Source organism: Giraffa tippelskirchi, chromosome 4 (assembly GCF_054371585.1).
Source record: "Giraffa tippelskirchi isolate mGirTip1 chromosome 4, T2T-mGirTip1v1.2.pri, whole genome shotgun sequence".
Classification (NCBI taxonomy): domain Eukaryota; kingdom Metazoa; phylum Chordata; class Mammalia; order Artiodactyla; family Giraffidae; genus Giraffa; species Giraffa tippelskirchi.
This window is the reverse complement of record NC_137278.1, coordinates 31,707,045-31,728,037: the sequence shown is the minus strand read 5'-3', so window position 1 is coordinate 31,728,037 and position 20,993 is coordinate 31,707,045. Positions and strand designations below refer to the sequence as shown.

At 41.5% G+C, this 20,993-nt stretch overlaps 1 protein-coding gene across 20 annotated transcripts in view; it reads left to right on the top strand.

The window, feature by feature from the left end:
* Nucleotides 1-2,647: 2,647 nt before the first annotated feature.
* The window catches only part of DTNB (dystrobrevin beta), a 233,685-nt gene continuing 215,339 nt past the window's right edge, over nucleotides 2,648-20,993 (top strand). For all 20 annotated transcript variants that reach the window (XR_014082711.1, XR_014082710.1, XM_081592758.1 and 17 more), the window contains exon 1: nucleotides 2,648-2,844. The gene's annotated coding sequence lies outside the window, so the exon portion shown is untranslated. The remainder of the gene's footprint in view (nucleotides 2,845-20,993) is intronic.

The window sequence follows — 20,993 nt, the reverse complement described above, 5'->3', positions numbered from 1 at the left end:
TGAGTGTGGTGGTGTTGGGGGTAAAGATTCAAGGATGATTCCCAGGTTCTGGGCAACTCAGTGAACAGGAAGGCTAACAGTTTTATTTATTCATTTTTACTTTTTGACCACTCTGTGCAGCAAGTGGGATCTTTGTTCCCTGACCAAGGATCAAACCCGCAACCCCACTCCCTCCATTCCCATCACTGGACCACCAGGGAAGTCCTGACGCTAAGTTTTTAGAAAAGCAGAGCTTGAGGTGTCTCTAGGACATCCAGGTAGAGATGTCTGGTAGACTTTTTTTTTCGTCTGGTAGACTTGTGTGTATGTAGAACTCAGGTGAGTGGTCTGAGCTAGTTAACACACTTGGGAGCTGCTGATAAATGTGACAGGTGAAGACAGAGTGGACGCAACAGCTCGGGAAGAATGCACTGTACGGGGTGTGATGAAAGCTGAGAACAGGACCTTGGAGACTGAGGAGTGGTCAGAGGGATTAGGAGATGAGTCTTGTTGCAAAGGCCAGGAGGGTGTCAAAAAGAATGGAATGCCCTGTGTTACCAAATGCCGCCAGGAGCACTAGTAATAGAGGACTCAAAAATGGCCTGGGGCATTGAGGATGAAGCCAGTGCTTACCGACCCAGAGCAGTGCAGTGATGTGGTGGGGACAGAAGCTATACAGCTATAGGTTGGGGAGTGAGAGGGAGCTGAATTAGCAGAAATGAGTGTAAACTACTTTTAAGACTTTTGTTAAGGAAAAGACAGGGAAGGAATAGTAACTGGAGTATGATCTAGAGTCACAGAGGTTTTTTCCTTATTCTTTAGGACAAGAAAAACTTCAACATGAATAAATGGTGAAAGCAAAGGACATGTAGGTAAAAGAGTCTGGTAATTTTGAGAGTGAGGGTGATGATTGCATATGTCTGAAAGATTGCAATATGTTTCTGAGGATGTGAGAATTGATGAAATACAGAACTGAGATGGAGAGATGCTAATATGAATATATTTGAAGTGGTTTAATTCCCAGAATGGCTACCCACATACTGAAATTACTTTGGTTTTAATCAGTACAGCAAACACAGCAAGCAACATTTTTACAGATTTATTTTACATTATTTACACATCTTTCCTCCAAAGGACAGGATCAATGTTTTATACTTTCACTGCCTCCCACACAGTTGATGCTTAGTGAGTAGTAACTGAATAAACAGAATGTCTCTTAACCCTGAGTATCTTAACATATTCAGAACATGGTTATGACCCTGTATGCAAGTGAAAAAGTCTTCTAAGCATGCAAAACAGTCACAAAATTCATGAGTGATAGGTGATGCCAATTTTTTTTTTTTGAGGAATGTTCACTCTCCTTAACAAAGTTGGTTACCAGCACTTCCTTCACCTTAGGGGTTTAAAAATAGGAAGATGAGAGCAGGAGGAAAAGGATGCTCTAAGGCAGGCAGGCAGACCGCAGCAGAAGGTGGCACGATCTGCTTTACTATAAGGTGCCAAAAAGCAGTGAAAAACCAGACTCAAAGCACAGGGCCCTGGGCTGTCTTAGCTTAGGGATTTACATCCGCCACCAACATATCAAAAGTCCTTAAAGGACACTGCTGTTTTCAGCCTTAAATGATGTTGACAACAGTGATCCTATGGGGAGGAAGGTAGGCAGGGAGGTTCAAGAGGGAGGGAACATGTGTATACCTATGGCTGATTCATGTTAATATTTGGCAGAAACCAACACAATTCTGTAAAGCAATTATCCTTCAATTAAAAAATTAAGAAAAAAAAGAATGATCCTTTGAGTCCTTAAAAAAAAAAAGTTTTGCTGTTCCCCATGTGGCATCATCTCCTGTTTCACGTAGTTTGGAAAGGATTCTATCAAAAACGGGTATTAAAACAAAATCGCTGATGCAGAGATGGTAAACCTCCGTCGCTCTCTGTTCCTTTGCCCAAGCTGTTTACCTAGACTTTGATGCCCTCCTCCCCGCCCCCTTTTTTTCCTCCTAGGACTCCTCTCTTTTTCTTCCTTGCAGGCTGAACACAGATGCCACCTCTTCCAGGAATCTCTCCGCATCGTCCAAGCGGAAGTAATCTCTTCCTCCTCTGAGCTCCCACAGCATCTCATAGTGGCTCTGGCTTTGCACGGGTCACCAGACCTGGTTGTTTACACGGCTGCTTTTCCACTAAGTTATGCGCTCCTGGAGACCGGGGACCGTGACCGTAACGGTGTACCCACACAGCACCTGGTACAGCGTTACAGAGCTAGGCACGGAGTCGGTGCTCAGTAAACAGTTTGCTAAGTTGAATTAATTTGGAAATACCACTCAGGGCAGTGTCTCCTGCTCCAGGCGCGGATGATGAATGATTTATGGGGGTGGTTCTTCGCATTCTTTACCTTGTAGTCACGTCGGGCCGAACATCCAGGTGGCGGGGCACATACCTATGGAGTTGAAACGCACCTCCGCCGCCCGCCGTCGGCTCCCAGGAAAAGCCCGCAGGGGGCGAGTTTCCCCCGCCCTCCCGGAACCGGGCCGCAGGGGGCGGGGTTCGAAGGGAACCCGGCCCGCCGGCCCGCCCCCTACTCGGCGCGGCGGAAGCCCCGCCCCCAGCCGCGCGCTCGCGCAGGCGGCGCGTGCCCGCCCCTAGCCCTGCGCCCTCGCGCCCTCGCGCCCTCGCACCGGGGGCGGGCTCGCTGCGCGTGCCGGGAGGGTAAGCGGCGCGAGCCGGTCGCCTGAGAACGTTCGCCGCGGGGGCGGCTCCGGGGCCTGAGCGGGCGCCGCCACCACCAGAGCCGCGGGGGCCGGGCCGGAGGAGGCGGAGGAGGTTGCAGCCGCCGGAGACCTTCTCGACGCCCCCAGATCCGGCCGGGAAGTGAGTACGGCGAGGGTTTGCGGCGGCTGCCCCAGGCTGCGGGAGAGGAGCGCGGTGCCGGAGCCTCGCGCCCGCGAGGAGCGGGAAGGCGCCCGCGCAGCGCCCGCACTTCGGGAGCCTGCGGGGGTTTGCAGGGCCGGGAGCTGCGGAGACGGCGCGCCGGGATCCGGGGCCGCTGCACCGCGCCCGCTGTGAACGGAGACCGCGCCGCGCTCCCGGCCCTGGAGGGGCGAGCGGAGAGGATGGAGCGGACTCCCGGGCCGGTGTCGCCGGCCTCTGAGCCCCGGGCCGGGGAGGGGGCTCCGGTGTTCCGATAGCGCTTTGGCCGGCGGGCACGGAGCCGGGGTGCGGGCGCAGGGTGATGCTGCCCGAGCCCGGCTTGGTGGGAGGAGGCTCTGCATTAGGTGTTGAAGGGGGCGAAGGAGGCAGGTCCTGGCAGAGGGCAGGTGAGGCAGGCAGGCCCTGGCAGAGGGAAGGGAATTTATTTCAGATCATCCCCAAACACTATTTCCCGTGGCGCCTGTCACCCTGTGCACCGAGGTCACCCTTTAAAGGAAAGTGTCCTGAGAGGAGGACGAATGCAACTAACGAATGCTTGCTGTTAAATTCCTGTGCCAGGCCTTGGGATTAGGAAGACCTTCCAGCAGCCTCAGCAAACAGTTTGTTGGTTAACTACCTTGGGTAGAGAACCGTAGTCAGCACAGGGGTCACAATTGTGTAAAGCACAACCATCATTTGCTACTTAGGTGTTGGCAGTTTGGTTGTAAAGGTTTGCGTATGAAATACAAAGCAGCTTTGAATTTTGACTCTTTCACTTTGTCTTCTTCCCAGTAGTATTGGGAAATGAAGCCATAAAATTGCTTGGTTTGAGGATTAAAAGCAGGAGGGTCAAGGAAGCTTGTGGGAGATATTTGGGAGAGTTTTATAGACACTTCTGTGTAACATTTAAAGAGAGAGAAAGAAAGAAGGAAATTGGAAAGAGGAAGTTCCTTTTCTTCCCAAGCAGCAGGCACTGAATACCTACATACTGCATGAATGAATGAACCAAGCAAGGTTTTGCTCTATTTTATGTGGAGTACTGTTGATCAGTCTGATGTTAGGGATGCTGATGGACTTCCCTTGTCCCTCAAGTTTCCTCTCTCTTTTTTGCCCTGTAAGAGGTTCTTAGATCTGGGCTAAGCAGTGGCTAAGGTGATGGAGTTGTCATATCTTGTGGCTGTGCTGCCACTTTCACAACTTTATTCTGTGTTGACTGCCAGGAGCTTACTCCTTGGGTCATTGCTTCAAATCATCCCGTTGTGGCCCTTCTCTCATCTGTCACTTGAGGAAGGAGAGAACGTCTGTCTAGAGAGCATGCTTTCATTTTTATCTTGGCTCTTGCATCTTAGATCTGTGGTCAGAGAATGTGACTCTGCTCTTCCATGAGGGCTGGGACTCTGCGTTTTTTCCTGCCTTCATTGAATTTCTGGACTCTCAGGCTCCAGACCGCTGTTTCAGTTGCCTGGGTAGCAGTGCCTGTCGGGTTACTTTGTCTGCCAAACTAAAACTTGACCTTTTATGAGTTCTGAGAGGATTTTTATCATACATCAACGGAATTACCTTTGAAGGGGGTTGTGTAGTCAGCATAGTGTTCGCAGGACTTTTGAGTGTCTACTATGAGTGAGAGAGAAAATTTCTACTTAGGAAGTCAGATTTAAAACCAATGGAATTAGTTTAAAGCACTTACTTTATATCTTTAAATCTCTCAGGACCTATGTTTCCTTGTATAAAAGTAAAATATTAATTCAAATTTGGCTTTGTGTGGTAAGCCTTGAAGAACTAAGTCAATTTCTCTTTAGTTTTAGGACGGTGCACTTAATTCAGAGTGCAACCATCAGGTGTCTACTAGTTCTTATTTTGGGGTGCCTCAGTGCTGTACTTTAGGATGCCTTGTTCTCCGTTTTCTCAGTAATATTGTGTTTTATTTATTTATATACTTAGTTTACATTTAGAAGTAGAAGTGTTCGTCACTCAGTCATGTTTGACTCTTTGCGACCCCATGGACTGTAGCCTGCCAGGCTCCTTTGTCCATGGAATTCTCCAGGCAAGATTACTGGAGTGGGTTGCCATTTATTTCTAAATCACCTTTATTGATGTTTGCACAGATGTCCTGTGCAGAGTTGGTGGAGTTTGAAAGATGTATATACAAGTCTTCCTCAGCTTCTGATGGGGTTATGTCTGATAAACCCACTGTAAATTGAAAGTACAGTAGGTTAAAAATGCATTTAATACACCCCGTCTGCCAAACATCATAGCTTAAGCTAGCCTACCTTAAACATGCTCAGAACACTTACATTAACCTACAGTTGGGCAAAATCATCTAAAACATAATACCTGTGTTATAATAAAGTGTTGAATGTTTCATGTAATTTACTGAAACTGTGCTGAAAGTGAAAAGCAGAGTGGTTGTAAGCGTCTCAGCTTTTTATCCTGGTCATCTTGTGGCTGACCAGGAGCTGCGGATCACTGCCCAGCATCAAGAGTATCATACTGCATATTGCTAGCCAGGGAAAGGGTCAAAATTCAGATTTGAATTGGTTTCTACTGAATGTGTATTGCTTTTGCACCATCATGAAGTCAAAAATCATAAATCAAATGATCGTAAGTTGGGGACTATCTACTTTGTAACCACTATGCCAACAAAGATAAAGAAATTTACATCACTCCAGAAACTCTCTCATGCTGGTTTGCAATACCCTCATTTCCTCTTACTTTATTTCTAGTTACACAAGCATCAGGGCCGTGGCATTGGTGCAGGAAGTATACTGCTGGGTTTTAGGGGTTGCCATTCACACAGGAATCCCTGTGAGTGGCAGTTCCTGGGGTTGCGTCCTGCAGCCTGGAGCTGTGTCCTGCAGCTGTGCAAATGGCTCATGAATGCACACTTTCTCATAAAAGGCTCAAACAGTACATACAGAAGAAAACCCCCCTTGACCCACTCCCTTCTCCACTGAAACTGCAGTTATCAGTTTGTTGTGATCCTTCCAGACCTCTCCCTATGTATTATCATCTACATATAGGTAATAAAAATAGGGTTCCCCCCACACCCACATTAATGACATGATACTGTACACACTGGTCTACAACATTCTCCTGACAGAATGCCTGAGATCTTTCCATGATGGAACACAAAGATCTACCCGATTCTTCTTGATTCCTACACAATCCCATATGTAGTACGTATTGTACAGTAGTTTATTTAATCCTCTGCTCATTAATGGCCATTAAAGCTGTTTGCCATTTTACACATTGTTGTAGTGAGTGAAAAGTAGAATTGCTGTGTCAAAGGAGTATATGCTTTAAATTAGTTGATGGAGAGTTAACCATGTTGCCACGTGTAGCTCTGGTTCATTTATTTTTAAATGCTGAGTAGTGTTCAGTTGTAGACTTAAGTCACTGTTTGTGTCCTTTGCTCGCTGTGGGACGGTTAGGTTACTTTGGATACTAATTCATAGGTGGACTTATGTGTTGCCAGTGCATCTTGCCAGTCAGAGGCTTGTTAACAATGTCTTCCGTTGTTTACAAGTTTTACATTTTAATGTGTTTATGAAAAAATCTCCATTAAAGTAAAAAAAAGTTTGTTTCCCTGTCTAGTTTAAGTAATTTTCTCTGCCCCAGGGTATGAATTATATATATATCTATATTTTCTTCTAAAATTATAGAAAAGGTTTTGCTTTCTGTGTGGTGTTCCTATGTGGAATAATGGAGTGATATGATTTTTTTTTTCAATTTGGATAACCACTTTTTCAACACTTTTTCTCATTTTTATTTTTTTAAATTATTTGTTTAGCTGTATCAGGTCTTAGTTGTGACATGTGCAATCTAGTTCCATGACCAGGGATTGAACCCAGGCCCCTTGCATTGAGAGTGCCCAGTCTTAGCCACTGGACCACCAGGGAAGTTCTTCTCATATTTTTTTTATTGTGGTAAAATATGCATAATATAAAATTTACTATTTTAATCACTGTTAATTGTACCGTTCTGTGGCATTAAGTACATTTACATTGTTGTATAACCATCGCTCTCCATTTACAGAATGGATTTCCATTTCCATTTTTATCTTTCTCAACTGAAACTCTGTATCCATTAAACACTAACTTCCCATTCTTTTCTCCCTCCAGCCCCTGGCAACCACCATTCTGCTTTTTGTCTCTGTGAACTTGACTACTAGAGGTACTTCACATAAGTGAAATCATACAACATTTGTTACTATATTTGTGACAATATTTGTTACAACTGGTGAATAAATATACATTATTATTAACTTAAGTTCATGTTTATATTAGTTCAGTTCAGTTCAGTCGCTCAGTCGTGTCCGACTCTTTGCAACCCCATGAATTGCAGCACGCCAGGCCTCCCTGTCCATCACCAACTCCTGGAGTTTACCATCGAGTTGGTGATGCCATCCAGCCATCTCATCCTCTGTCGTCCCCTTCTCCTCCTGCCCCCAATCCTTCCCAGCATCAGGGTCTTTTCCAATGAGTCAACTCTTTGCATGAGGTGGCCAAAGTATTGGAGTTTCAGCTTCAACATCAGTCCTTCCAATGAACACCCAGGATTGATCTCCTTTAGGATGGATTAATTGGATCTCCTTGCAGTCCAAGAGACTCTCAAGAGTCTTTTGTGTTGTGCAGTTCTCTGCAGTTTGACAAATGCAAAATGTTATCACATGACATTTCATGAAATGTCATTGTAGTATCACACAGAATAATTTCACTGCCCCCAAATCCCCTGTATTCCACTCATTCATTCCTCCTTCCCTTCTTCTGAGCTCCTGGTAGCCACTGATCATTTTACTGTGTCTATAGTTTTGTCTTTTCCAGAATGTCATATAGTTTGGATCATATAGTATTGTAGCCTTTCAGACTGGTCTCTTTCACTTAGCATTATGCTTTTAAGTTTCCTCTGTGTCTTTTCTTGGCTTGATAGCTTCTTTCTTTTATTGCTGAATAGTAATTCATTGTATGAAAAGTACCAGTTTTGTTTATCCATTTATCTGTTGAGGGACATCTTGGTTACTTTTAGCTTTTGGCAGTTATGAATAAAGCTTCTATAAATATTCATGTGCATGTTTTTGTGTGGACATAGGTTTTCAGCTTTCTTGAGTAAATACCTAGAAGCATGATTGCTGGATGGTATGTTTAGCTTTGTAAGAAACTGCCTGTCTTCCAAAGTGGCTGTCCAGTTTTGCACTCCCAATAATTTAAAAAGCATACATCCTAGCACCCTAAATGTACTTAAAAAAATAAGTCTTCGTCAGACAGTTCTGTAAAATTAAACTTCATCTGGTATGGATTTATATTCTCATTGTTGCTTTTATGGGCTGTCTTTCTTAGCATTATACTTCTGTATGTTTTGAAGTTTTGATTTGCAGACTCAAAAAAAAAAAGAGGAAGAGTACTGCTGATTTTGTTTCTCTTAGTTGTGTGGTCACCCTTCTCTGGTGATATTTCAAGTGCTTCCATTGATTGACTGGACTCTAGCCAAGAAATCAGATCTGGTAATGGTCAGGGTCCTGCTCTTTGAGGTAATTTGGGCTATTTTAGATCCACTCACAGTGTGTGTAAATGTCTTGGTTCAATTCCTGGTGGTGAGGCTGTGTTTTTATCTTCTCACCTTTCAGAGCCCAGAGTGCCATATAAGCCATAGTTCTAGGCAGAGACTGACAGTGATATTTTTTAGCTTCCTTTGAGCTCTAGCCTCGTCCTTGACTTTGAACAGTGAATCTGGCTCAGGTAAACCCTGTTTCTGCAGCTCCTTGGCTCTGTGTCACTGTGGTCTTGCAGGAAGTCTGCACCTGTTCTAGACTCACAGTCTAGCAAACCTGTAGCTTTGGTCCGGATCACAGTTTTGTGTATCTGTTCTGTTTCTGCTCCAGGTGGAGGCTTATCTTGTTTTTGAGCCCTTTTAGTAGCTTAGAAATATATTAAAAAAATATCTTTTATGATGTATTTGGAGCAAAGGGGATACATCCAGGTGTTTATTTACTGTGCTGCTTTGACTGGAAGACTTAATTGATCAGGCGTCTTACTAAGCTTTATACCACTTATCTTATTTTTTGTGTTATTGCAATGCCTAGAGACCCTCCAGAGCAAAAGTTGAATAGGAAAAGTTGAATGCCCCATGATAACGGGCATTTTAGTCTTTTTCCTGAATGGAAATGCTTCCACTGTTTCACTGTTAGATATGATACTTACTAAAAGTTTCTGGTAGATGTCTTTTGTCAATTTAAGGAAGTTTCCTTCTAGGTTTATATTTTTATTGGGTGTTGAGTTTTATTGAGGGCTTTTTTGGCATTTGTTGAAATTATCATTGTTTTCTCTTTAGTATATTAACAGTAGGACAGACCTTTCTGAGTTGTAGATGACTGAAAGAAACAGATATATTGTGTGATTTACTTGTTAATGCATTTTTAACATTAAATGAACTTTTAAAGAAAATACATTTTGATCTTGAGTTTTTATGTATTAACAATATTGTTATTGTTTCTAAATCCAACTCTTTTGCAACCCCATGGACTGTAGACCACCAGGCTCCTCTGTTCATGGGATTTCCCAGGCAAGAATACTGGCATGGGTTGCCATTTCTTTTTCCAGGGGATCTTTTCAACCTAGGGATCAAGCGCGTATCTCCTACATTGGCAGGTAGATTCTCTACCACTGAGCCACCTGGGAAGCCTATTAATAATATTATATATAAGCTATATTGTATGTTATATTACAGCATTTCAGCAATAATTAGGTTTGGACTAAACATTCCTGTAACTAAGCCTCACTATAATCAAATAGTGTACAGTAAAAAAAAAAAAAAAAATTTTTTTTTTTGCTGGGGGGTAACTTTTGGGACTCTCTAAGGACTATTTTTAGCCCCTAACCATTCCAGCTTCTTCCTGGTTTCTTTTTCTAGACACTTTAAGTTTTTTTTTTAAGTTTTATCTCTGCTTGCTCTGTCTCTACTTGCCAGAGAAAGACTTTCTTCTGCAACTAATAACAACTACTCACATACAGGCTAGTGTATGTCAAGAGATTTTCAAGATAATGGCTACACTTTAAACTTTACAACTGTGGAAACATCTGCAATGTTTGGGTGAGGAAAATGAGCTCAGAGAAGTTACAACTTGTTTAGGGCAGCACAGCTAATCAGTGATAGGAGTGATATTTGAACCAGGTCCGACTTTAAAGCCCATGTTCTTTCTACCTGCTGTGTCTAAACAAGACTTGTATGTTCCAAGTTCAACTTGGGGTTTGTTTTTGGCTTACCCAAATGATCCTTGAGCATGGTGATATGAACACTTTGGTCTCTAATGTGGTTGCCGTGAAAGACTCTTCCTTTAACCAGGTACTTTGTTGCTTTTTACCAGTGTGATGTTTTACATGTTCTTGAGTAGTTTCTTATAGTGACTAAACCTTTTTAAACTGTGCAAACAAAAATAGAATAAATAGTGTCATGGTTAAGCATGTGGTCTCCCAAGTAAACTATTTTTGGACCTTGAGTTTATTTTCCTTTAACTTTTTAAATATTGTGAAATATTGGCCCTCAAAGAGGTATAGAGAATAAAAATAGTGAATACCTGTGTACACACCACTTCCAAAACTAGGCTCCTTTTAAAGTTGAACCTCCACTCCTTCCCAGTTGTATTCTCCTCCCCTTCTGAGGGAATCACTGTTCTGTATTTGATGCTTTTCATTCCTGTACATATTTTCATACTTTCATTACGTATGTAAATAGCCCTAAGATGTATATTATTGTTTTGCATTAAAAAAACTCTCTATATTAACATTACTAATTATATCTTTTTGTAGCTTTTTTTTTTCTTTCAGTATTTTGATACCCATCCGTATGGACTATATGTAGCTCTGAAAGTGAAAGTTGCTCAGTCGTGTGCAACTCTTTGTGACCCCCATAGACTGTGTCCGTGGAATTCTCCAGGCCAGAATACTGGAGTGGGTAGCCTTTCCCTTTTCCAGGGGATCTTCTCAACCCAGGGATTGAACCCAGGTCTCCTGCATTGCAGATGAATTCTTTACCAGCTGAATCACAAGGAAAGCGCAAGAATACTAAGTGGGTAGCATATCCCTTCTCCAGCGGATCGTCCTGACCCAGGAATCGAACTGGGGTCTCCTGCATTGCAGGTGGATTCTTTACCAGCTGAGCTATCAGAGAAGCCCATATGTAGCTCTAGTGGATTCATTTTCCTGGCTATACAGGATTCTGTTGTGGGGCTGGATTACAGTTTATTTTTATGTTTTCCTGTGGATTAATAATTAATGTGCTCTGGTTTTTGTTTTTTTTTTTTTTTGCTGTTTCAGAAAATGTTGTTTTGAATATTCTTGTCATGTCTCTGTGCACAATGCGTGTCTTTTACAGTGTGTACTTGGAGTAACCCACTGGTATGCGTGCCATGCACATCTTCAACCTTTGTGGTAATTGCTAGATTCCACTCTGAAGTGGTTTCCCAATTAACATTCACACTAGTGATGTGTGACTTCTGGCCCTTCCCTGCCTTGTCAACCCTTAGTGGTTTAGACTTTATAATTTTGCAAATCTGCTGGATATACCATACAGTCTTATTTTTATATTTTTTATATTAATCTTACATGTTTTTCTGATTACTAGTGAGTTTGAACATTGCTCTGTGTTTTTAATTGGCTCTTGAGTTTTCCTCCTCTGTGATTTGCTTGTTTTCATCATTTACCTGTTCTTCTGTTGTGTTGATTGTCTTTTTCGTATTGCTTTATAATTTTAAAATACATTTTTGATGCTAATTTTTCACATAGATAGCTTCGAATTTCTTTTTCCAGTTTGTGGCTTTTCTTTAAAAAATTTAAAAAATGTTTATTTGGCTGTGCTGGGTTTTAGTTTGGGCATGCAGACTCTTAGTTGCAGCATGTGGGACTTAGATCCCTGACTCAGGATTGAACCTGGGCCTCCTGCATTGGGAGCTCAGAGTTTTAGCCATTGGACCACTAGGGATGTCCCTCTTTTAAAACTTAAGAAAAGAAAAGTACCTTTTGGTGCATTAAAGTTTTAGATTTGTGGTTTTAATTTGTTGTTTATAAATCTTCTCTACAGACCATAGGCCGAAAAATTATCCTAGTGTCTTCACATCTAGAAAGGTGGTATAACTGACCAGAAGTTAGGGGTTCTGGGTTTCTACCTCTATTTCTTTATTGTGAAGTACAAGTATGGCCTGAGACTAGACGTTTTATTTATTTGGATGTGCAAAATATGAGACCTGGGTTAGGTTATTTCTCAGCCCTCACATTCTGATTCTCTGTTGCTTTGCTTGTGGTGTTTGTAGCTGATAATCATTGCTACCAGCATCTTAAATGAAATTAAAAATATGAGAACTTAGAAATGAAATTAACATCCAGGATTTTGGTGTGAAGGCTGCACACTGCATTTGTGATAAAAAAGAAACACAAATAATTTGACTTAGGTTGGAACACATTTAACTGGTCTTCATTTTTTCACTTAATTCCAAAGTTATTTGAAAAAGTAATTCTTATATATCTTTCTAAAAAAAAAAACCCAACAAACCCTTTTTAGGGATTTAAACTATAGCTATAGAAATAACTAACAAGGATACTTTTTTTTTGAAGTATGAATATGAATTTGACTGTGTGGATCATAACAAACTGTGGAAAATTCTTAACGAGGTGGGAATATCAGACCACCTTAACCTGCCTCCTGAGAAATCTGTATGCAGGTCAAGAAGCAACAGTTAGTACTGGATATGGAACAACAGATTGGTTCCAAATCAGGAAAGTAGTATGTCAAAGCTGTATATTGTCACTCTGCTTATTTAACTTATATGCAGAGTTCATCATGCGAAATCCTGGGCTGGATGAAGCACAGGCTGGAATCAGGATTGCTGGGAGAAATGTCAGTAACCTCAGACACGCAGATGACACCACCCTTATGGCAGAAAGCAGAGGAGAACTAAAGAGCCTCTTGATGAAAGTGAAAGAGGAGAGTGAAAAAGTTGGCTTAAAACTCAACATTCAAAAAACTAAGATCGTGGCATCTGGTCCCATCACTTCATGGCAAATAGATAGGGAAGCAATGGAAACAGTGACAGACGTTATTTTTTGGGTGCTCCAAAATCACTGCAGATGGTGACTGCAGCCATGAAATTAAAAGATGCTTCTTCCTTGGAAGAAAAGCTATGATCAACCTAGACAGCATATTAAAAAGCAGAGACACTGCTTTGCCAACAAATGTCCGTCTAGTCAAGGCTATGGTTTTTCCAGTAGTCATGTATGGATGTGAAGTTGGACTATAAAAAAAAGCTGAGAGCTGAAGAATTGATGCTTTTGAAGTGTGGTGTTGGTGAAGACTCTTGAGAGTCCTTTGGATTGCAAGGAGATCTAACCAGTCCATCCTAAAGGAAATCAGTCCTGAATATTCATCGGAAGGACTGATGCTGAAGCTGAAACTCCAATACTTTGGCCACCTGATGCAAAGAGCTGACTCATTTGAAAAGACCCTGATGCTGGGAAAGATTGAAGGCAGGAGGAGAAGGGGATGACAGAGGATGAGATGGTTGGGTGGCATCACCAACTTGATGAACATGAGTTTGAGTAGGCTCTGGGAGTTGGTGATGAACAGGGAGGCCTGGCGTGCTGCAGTCCATGGGGTCGCAGTAAGTCGGACACAACTGAGTGACTGAACTGAACTGATGAATGAGAAAACTAAAGCTTTGTATGACATTTCAAGAATGTACCCTTTATTGGTCATATGCTTTCAGTATTTCCTTACTAGGTAAGTAGTTTAGTATCTTTGCTTGGAACTAAAATTTCCTATTTATGAACTAAGCAGCCTGTGGCAGATTTTAGGAAAAACTGTGAGGTTTGTATTTAGCAGACTAGAGGTGTCTGTTTCTATTTTTTGTGCCTTACTTTTCTCCGGTTTTCTTTTTTTTTCTAGCTGTGTCACTCGGCTTTCAGGATCTCAGTTCCCCAACCAGTGATTGAACCCTGGGCCAGGGCAGTAAAAGCCCAGAATTCTAACCACTGGACCACCGGGGAACTCCCTCGTCCCTATTTTCTTATATTCTATTTTCTGATTGCTTGGGCACACTGCATTTCTACCTCTTTACCTCCTTTCAGTTTTGTTAAAACCCTTTCTCTATTCCACATTTAAAATGTTGCAATTGATTATGACAAAGTATGTATTCTCCTTCCAACTCTATATTTTTATACTTTTAAATAAATCAGAACTATCAGTTAAGAAAAAGGGGTCTTGTCAGTAGAATTCTAGCCTAGGCATCATTCAGGAGGGTAGTTACATAATAACATCAATAACAATCATCATAATAATGATAGTAATAGCAGCTAACATTTATTAGGCTTTTATTTTGTGCCAGGCATTGTGCTAAGTGCTTTGCATTATTTATCTAACAGCTACTGTAGGGAATTCTTGGATAGGACCCCATACTTCCACTGCAGGGTGCCAGGGTTTGGTCAGGTTGGTTCAAGTGGTAGGGAATCTGCCTGCAATGCAGGAGCCTCAGAGACACAGATTCAAGCCCTGGTTTGGAAGATCCCCTGAAGGAGGAAATGGCAACCCATTGTAGTGTTCTTGCCTGGAAAATTTTATGGACAGAGGAGCCTGGTGGGCCACAGCCCCTGGGGTCACAGAGAGTCAGACACGACTGAGTGACTGACATACACAAAGGTAACTAAGGTCCCACAAGCCACTAGGCAGGGCCAAAAACAAACAAACAAACAGTTACTATAGCCCTGTGAAGTTATATTTGCTATTCAAAGCTCTGTGTAGTAATGGAGTGCAGTCATTGAATATTTTTTATTGAAACTCAGAGAACTTTTTCAGATTTGTAAAATCAAACAAACAAAAAACCGCAAACCAAAACAAATCAAAAAACCGAATCTCTAGGGCTTTACAAACGTTTACTTTCCCTGGCTTTTTTGGTTTTTTAAATATATATAATCTGAAAAAGAAAAGTATTTGGGGAAGAACAGTTGAGAATTTTCCTGAAATAAGCAAGGAAGTTAATTCTCTTTTAGGGAAATTTGATTAGTTCTGTTTAAGAACTTATTAGTGACAAGCTCAGCCATCTCTGACTTCTTGGTTGAAGGAGCATCCAGGGAAAAACTGACAGGAGTTTTGCTGGGAGACAATAAACTTAACACACGAAGTTTCCATACCTAGATGCTTTGAAGTAACTGAGAACTGGAAATTAATCAACAAAACGATCCATGGTAAGTGAAAGATTTAACCCTTAGGTGCAGTATAGAGACTTTCTGGAAACGTTTTTGGAGCCTGCTTTCTTTCCTTTAGTCTTTACTGTGCGGTCTATTAACTTCTGCCTGCGGACTTAGTGTAACACGTTGCTTCCATGACAGGACTAATGAGGGCCCAGACATTTTGTTGCACTGGCCTCCAGACCCTTGTTTCACTGTGACCTAAGGTCTGCCCAGCCCCAGGGTTTGGGGACATGTTTTTTCCTCAGTCCTGGAGTCCTCATGTTTGCCCTGGAGGGGGCGATGCGACACAGTGGGAAGAGAACTAGAAAATTACTAGCTTTGCAGCGTTAGGCCAAGCTAACTAACTACTTAGGCTGTAAATTTCCTCATCTGATTCTACCATTCACATTCCTGATTTACTTCTCAGGCCTAGCACAGTCTCATCTTCTCACTCTTAGTTTTTTAAGAGTAATGTTTCCAAAGTAGGTGGCATGCAAACTGATCCTCTAGGCAGGGTATAACAAGAAAAAAAATGGGCAATCAGTTTTACTGATATTTAAACTATAGGTTAACACCTAACTCCATCTGTATACCTGATAATATACATCAGGTATGGAAAGTAAAGTAGCCAGGGGGAGGATCGTGGGGACACGACCACCTGGAGGGGCCGACAGTGTGAACCTCTATATTTGTTTGCTAAAATCCTGTTTGGATGTGTTACAGTTAACCTCTGTCTGGTTTAGGAGTTTTTCCGAGTGTACAATGTTATCTCATTTGCATGATATGAACCTTGCTGATTGAGTAGACAAAGGGCTTAAAAAGATTCCTGCAAAGAATCTGCAGATTGAAGTTTCAGATTCAACTGAAGATATAAGTGCCAATGCAGGGACACAGGGACAGCAGGAAGCAAGCAGAGCTGGTACTTCTGTTTATATTATGGGCTTGTTTTCAGTCAGATGCAAAGTACAAAACAAATGATCTAAGCAGATGGAAGAGGAATCAGTAAAAAAAACACACACAGAACCCCTTAAAATTATTAAAAATACTCTTTGATATATAGGTTTATATGTACCATTGAGTATATTTGTGCTTTAAGGTATTTACTTAATGGTAGTGTGAGGCTAATCTGGTCAGTTGAGATATTTTAAAACTAAGCATTTGGAATATGAAGACAAACTTACTAAGCTTTTATGAGGTATGATTATAGTCATGTGCTAATTAATATCTTAAAAATTTATTAAGTTGATATATTTTTATAAGTTTCTTTTGGAGGTTTCTTACTTTAAGAATAAACGATGGGACTTCCCTGATAGTCCAGTGGTTAAGAAACTACCTGCCACTGCAAGAGTTGTGGGTTCAATCCCTGGCCTGGGAAGATCCTACATGCCACAGAGCAGCTGTGCTGCAACTAGTAAGCCAGCAACTACTGAAGCCTGTGTGCCTAGAGCCTGTGCTCCGCAGCAAGAGAAGCCACCCATGAGAAGCCCATGCATTGCGACTGGAGAGTAGTCCCTGCTTGCTGCGACTAGAGAAAGACTGTGTACAGCAATGAAGACCCAGTGTGGCCAAAATTAATTAATTACTATTCATAAAAAAGAGTGAAAGGAGCTACCCAACGTCCAAGGTAATGGTATGGACCTAACAGAAGCAGAAGATATTAAGAAGAGGTGGCAAGAATACATAGAAGAACTATACAAAAAAGATCTTCACAACCCAGATAATCATGATGGTGTGATCACTCACCTAGAGCCAGACATCCTGGAATGTGAAGTCAAATGGGCCTTAGGAAGCATCACTACGAACAAAGCTGGTGGAGATGATGGAATTCCAGTTGAGCTATTTCAAATCCTAAAAGGTGATGCTGTAAAAGTGCTGCACTCAATATGCCAGCAAATTTGGAAAACTCAGCAGTGGCCACAGGACTGGAAAAGGTCAGTTTTCATTTCAATCCCAAAGGCAATGCCAAAGAATGCTCAAACTACCACACAATTGCACTCATCTCACATGCTAGTAAAGTAATGCTCAAAATTCTCCGAGCCAGGCTTCAGCAATACATGAACCATGAACTTCCAGATGTTCAAGCTGGTTTTAGAAAAGGCAGAGGAACCAGAGATCAAATTGCCAATATCCTCTGGATCATTGAAAAAGCAAGAGAGTTCCAGAAAAACATCTACTTCTGCTTTATTGACTATGCCAAAGCCTTTGACTGTGTGGATCACAATAAACTGTGGAAAATTCTTAAAAGAGATGGGAATATCAGACCACCTGACCTGCCTCTTAAGAAACCTGTATGCAGGTCAGGAAGCAACAGTTAGAACTGGACACGGAACAACAGACTGGTTCCAAATAGGAAAAGGAGTACGTCAAGGCTGTATATTGTCACCCTGCTTATTTAACTTATATGCAGAGTACATCATGAGAAACGCTGGGCTGGAGGAAGTACACGCTGGAATCAAGATTGCTGGGAGAAATATCAATAACCTCAGATATGCAGATGATACCACCCTTATGGCAGAAAGCAAAGGAGAACTAAAGAGCCTCTTGATTAGGGTGAAAGAGGAGAGTGAAGAAGTTGGCTTAAAGCTCCACATTCAGAAAACGAAGATCATGGCATCTGGTCCCATCACTTCATGGGAAATAGATGGGGAAACAGTGGAAACAGTGGCAGACTTTATTTTTTGGGGCTCCAAAATCACTGCAGATGGTGATTGCAGCCATGAAATTAAAAGATGCTTACTCCCTGGAAGGAAAGTTATGACCAACCTAGATAGCATATTAAAAAGCAGAGACATTACTTTGTAAACAGAAGTCCGTCTAGTCAAGGCTATGGTTTTTCCAGTAGTCATGTATGGATGTGAGAGTTGGACTATAAAGGAAGCTGAGCACTGAAGAATTGATGCTTTTGAACTGTTGTGTTGGAGAAGACTCTTGAGAGTCCCTTGGACTGCAAGAAGATCCAACCAGTCCATCCTAAAGGAAATCAGTCCTGCGTGTTCATTGAAAGGACTGATGCTGAAGCTGAAACTCCAATATTTTGGCCACCTGATGCAAAGAGCTGACTCATTTGAAAAGACCCCAGTGCTGGAAAAGATTGAAGGCAGGATGAGAAGGGGACAACAGAGGATGAGATGGTTAGATGGCATCACTGACTCAATGGACATGAGTTTGGGTAAATTCCGGGAGTTGGTGATGGACAGGGAGGCCTGGCGTGCTGCCGTTTATGGGGTCACAAAGAGTCGAACACAACTGAGCGACTGAACTGAACTATAAAAAAGAGTAAAAGCAAAAAAAATCCATAAACTTTTCTTCTTCCTGTTTTAGTAAAACTTACTGAAATAATACATAGACAAATGAACAGTTCTACTTTGGTGACAAGCTGAAAATCCATCTTTTGTTAGCAAGTAATGTTTAAATACTCACAGAAGAAATTGCTGAGGATTTGAAGTAATAAATATTATACCAAATTATGGAGTTTGTGAGTATTCCTGTTTGTTTGAATACAAGTTCGGAGGTTATGGTTTTTGATAGAGTCATTTTCATAACATATGGAGATCTGCCTCTTTAACCCTCCAAATCACTAAAGGAAAGAAAATATACTCTAATGACTTAAAATTTTTTTATGAAACAGGACATATAAAGCATAAAGAATAATACACTGTACCCAAATCAAAGCTAATAGAGTTGGTATCCCCCCGCAGTCACATTATTCTACTTCTATCTCCAGAGGAATTTAGTGTTTCTGAATTTCTGATGCATGTTTTATGTGCACTTGTAAAGAATTTGATTTTGTCATTATTGGATGGATTGTTTCACAAATGTCAATTAGGTCTAGTGGACTAATAGTGAAGTCCTGCCATATTCATACTGGCTTTCTACTTTTATCCATCATAGAGGAGTGCTGAAATCTCCCAAGTAAAAGTGTGGATAAGTCTATTTTTCCTTTTCAGTTCTTTCAGTTTTTGCTTAGTGTATTTTGAGGCACTGTGATTAGATACGTAGACATTTTGGACTGTTATGTCTTATTAATGAATTCTATATGTATAGGCCCAACAATACAATTTTATAGATACTGTTTTACCTATATTGTATTAAAAAGCAGTTGTTTTTTTTTTTTGGCCACACTTCTTGGCTTGTGGGCTCTTAGTTCCCCCATCAGGGATTAAACCTATGCCCTTGGCAGCAGAAGCACAGAGTCCCAACCAATGGACTGCCAAGGAAGTCCCTAAGCTTTATTTTTTTAGATCACTTTTAGACTTACTGAAAAATTGAACAATAATACAGAGTTCTAATGCATCCTACACCCTGTCTCCTCTGTTATTAGCATCTTACACTAGTGTGGTTCATTTGTTGCCGTTAATGAACCAATGATGATATGTTATTTATTATTAACTAAAATCCATACTTTATTCAGATTTCCTGAGTGTTTACTTAAAGGCCTTTTTCAGTTCCAGAATCCCATCTAGGATACCACATTACATTTAGTTGTCATGTCTCTTTAGACTTCTCTAGGGTTGTCAGTTTCTCAGACTTTGTTGGTCAAGTTTTTGATGAAACAAGACAGTTTTGAGGAGTACTGGTCAGGTATTTTGTAGATTTCCCCTTAACTGAGATTTGCCTAATGTTTTCCTCATGATTAGAAGCGATTTATAGCTTTTGGGTAGGAAGACCATAGAGATAAAATGCCATTTTCATCACATCATGTCAAGTGTACGTATTGTCAACATGGTTTATCACTGTTGACCTTGAACTTTATCACTTGGCTGAGGTAATGTTTCTCGGGGGTCTCCACTGTCAAGTTATTTCCCTCTTCCCCATCACCTCTTTGGAAGGAAGTCACTGTATGCAATTCACATTTAAGGAAGGAAGAGTTATGTTCCACTTTCTTCAGGGCAGAGTCTCTGTGTAGATTATTTGGAACTTTTCTGCACGGGGTATTTGTTGATTCTTCATTTATTTATCCACTCATTTGTGTTAGTATCAACTTAAAGATACTATTAATACTTAATTAAATTTTGTTGCTGAATTTTTCCATCTTTGTCCATTGGGAGCTTTTTCAGTTGGCCTCTGTGTCCCTTTGATATACTCCTATCATATGGTTTTTTCCTCCCAGAACTTCTTTCTCTACTATCAATACAAGACGATGCATGCTCATCTTGTGTATTTCCTGCCTCAGGCGTTTCTCTGAGGAGCCCTGGTTCCTTTTATTGGAGAACGGTATTATAAACAAAAATTTGGACCCTAAAGGTGCTCCTTGCTTTGTGGTACTGTTGTTTCCAGGTCCTCTCAGTTGCCAGAGCGAGGACATGTATGTGCTCAGTGCTCAGTAGCGTCCGACTGTTTGTGACCCTATGGACTGTAGCCCACCAGGCTCCTTTGTCCATGGGGATTCTCCAGGCAAGAATACTAGAGTGGGTTGCCGTGCCCTCCTTCAGGGGATCTTCCCAACTCAGGAATCAAACCCGAATCTTCTGTGTTTCCTGCATTACAGGCAAGTTCTTTACCTGATGAGCCATCAGGGAAGGAGATATATATGTGTATACTAATGCATGTACATAAACATACCTACAAACACTTTTATTTGTAACTGTATATCTATATATGAGTTCACCATGAACTCACAGTGATGTCTCCAGTTGTGGTTCATTCCATTACCACCTGGATCATTCTGGCTTCTCATCTTGCTTATCTGTAACCTCACACTTCACCATCTGCCATCTGTTTACTTAATTGTTCAATTATGCATACATGCATCACAGTATTAGAATTGTTAGCTCATAACCCTGGGAATGGGCTTCCCAGATGGCGCTAGTGGTAAAGAACCTTCCTGCCAGTGCAGGAGACATAAGAGACGTGGGTTTGATCCCTGGGTTGGGAAGGTCCCTCGGAGGACGGCATGGCAAC